Source organism: Alosa pseudoharengus, unplaced genomic scaffold (genome assembly GCF_046254945.1).
Source record: "Alosa pseudoharengus isolate Yale_2024_CS ecotype anadromous, Long Island Sound unplaced genomic scaffold, YU_APseudo_1.1 YU_APseudo_1.1_scf_28, whole genome shotgun sequence".
NCBI classification, from domain to species: Eukaryota; Metazoa; Chordata; class Actinopteri; order Clupeiformes; family Clupeidae; genus Alosa; species Alosa pseudoharengus.
The window spans coordinates 404,873-407,372 of NW_027468709.1; positions in this window are offsets into that span (position 1 = coordinate 404,873).

Genomic DNA, 2,500 nt, shown 5'->3' on the forward strand with positions numbered 1-2,500 from the left:
TGAGGCAAGGGGAAAGTTGGTTCAGAGTTTTGCAAGGCACAAAGTTGGCTGTGTCCTGCCACCTTCTTCCCTAAAACCTCACCAATGTAAAATATTTGGTCTGATGGACTCAGACAGCATTTGAGCCTATGCTACAGACTAGCCTAAAGTTGTATGGCATTTGCCTTATCCAATACGACTATGGTGCTCAAACAGACAGCCTTTGAGCCTATGCTACAGACTACATGCACCCAGTAGGGCATTGGGTCATTTACAAAAACAAACAGAGGAGAATCAGATTTTTTTGTAACCTTTATTGAACACAAGAATGACAGTATGGCAAGGTCCAGATGATGAGGGTTAGTATTCGGTATATACACATGTGACTGACAGAAGGAGGGGGAGAGAGAGAGAGAGAGAGAGAGAGAGAGAGAGAGAGAGAGAGAGAGAGAGAGAGAGAGACTGTCTGACTAGAAGCTGAGCTTGCTAGAAATGTGTTGATAGGAGCGAAGGCCCTGTGCAGGCAGAGCATGTGTGTGTGTGTGTGTGTGTGTGTGTGTGAGGAGTAGAGGGGAGTCGGAGGACTGGTCAGGGAGTGTGTGTGTGTGTGAGGAGATCTGGAGCCGGAGGAGCAGGTGGTGCTGCTGTATGTCTGTCAGAGCATCCTGGCCCAGAGGAGTGGCAGAGCATCCTGGCTATGAAACCACTTGCTTACTGTGTTACAGAGTGGGCTACAGTATAAATAATCACTAACCCTGACCAGTGCTCCTCAGACATGGCCAGGTAGGGGAGGGGAGGGGGGGGGGCAGATGCTCTCATCAAGGAGGTGAGTGGAGACTAGCAGGCAAAGGATGCTTTACAAATAACAAGTCTCCTCTCACCTGCCCAGAAATGCTCAGGGGGGGGGGGGGGGGGTTGTCATGTAAACGCAGACAGAGGGATTGGTCCCGCATGTACTGTATGGCAGTGGAGTACAGCATCAGAAAGAGGCAGCCACAGACCAGCAGCTCCCTTCGCATCATAAAAAAATGTGTGTGTGTGAGAGAGAGAGAGAGAGAGAGAGAGAGAGAGAGAAAGAGAAAATTCCCAACCGCAGATCACAATATTTCAGTATAAAACAGCTGGAGTCGTTTACAGTGGCAGTAAATCTGGGCTGGCAGGAGGCTACAAATCTGGACTGTGGATACCAGCGGTCGTTCACGTCTATAGTGGACTGCACGCAAACACGGGGACGCTGTGGCCTGATCACAAGTCACACCCCTCGTCTGCCCAGCGATCCTCAGGCAGTGCCCTGTGCTGTTTTAATAGCCTCTAGTGCAGCAGGATCACCACAAACTGGACATCCAGACTGGACTGACAGCTGGCCCATTGCTAGAGGCTAGAGAGGAGCCACTGAGCTGATGAGAGAGAGAGAGAGAGAGGAAGAAGAGAGAGAGAGAGAGAGAGGAAGAGAGAGAGATGATTTAGGCATACAGCACGGTCACTGTGGCTGAGGGAGCTCTACAATGGAACACCATTTTCCTACAGCTCCACCTGCTGGAGAGGCTGAGTAAGTACAGAGGTTTACCTGATGACCTGTACAAACACAGCTAACCACCTCAAACCCAACTGTCCACAAAGCTACAGAAATCTTCCCAGACAGTCGGCCCCGGCACCATCCCTGATCTCTACTCGTTTGTTCCTATTTCTAGTCTTCTGGGCAAAGCCATCTTCTCTAGCCCTCCACCCCAGTGACACTTCCCCTGCCACAATCCACCTCCATCCAAGGACTTCAGAACTAGGCAACCGCTGCCATAGGCCTGACTCTGGAGCAGACTAACGGAAAGCTGGCTTACCTCAAAACTCACAGATGTCTGCATAACAGAGGCAATGGTTTGCATTTGGATTGTTTCTCTTTTCGTTTGAAGGCACTGTGTCCTCTGGCTGATGAATGTCTAAACTGTGGTGGTGTCTTTTTTTTTTTTTTTTTTTACGAAATGCTTATTTGTCTGAGCTATTTGCTACACCTTTCACAACCTATGGATATATATTGTTTAATTCTATGACACACAAGACCACATTTTTTTATTCACATGAATATTTTCACGCATTCACAGTGCACAAGCTTGCAGCCTAAAGAAAGACACTCATTGTACAAAAGAGTCCGATTAAATCTTTTTTTTCTGACGTACCAATTTCACACTGGAACACACTATGGCTTAAATAAGACAAATTCAGCTGTTAATTCTAATCTGAACTGCATAAAAAGGTACACTGGACAAAAACACTACAATGGGGAGCCATTTAAGCAACCTTGGAATGGAATAGAACCTTTTGATTTGCCTGTAGGAGGCACATTTTTCATGAAATTGGCGAATCGGGAGAGTTGTTATAACACATCACAGAGAACAGATCCACCACTCTGACCAATCATGAGCGAGCTTAGAGTGTGTCCTGCTTTTGCTGTCCCTGCTAAGGGCTGTGAGTGTGTGTGTGTGTGTGTCATCACACATCCTAGAGATGCACCAGAGCTCTCCAACAT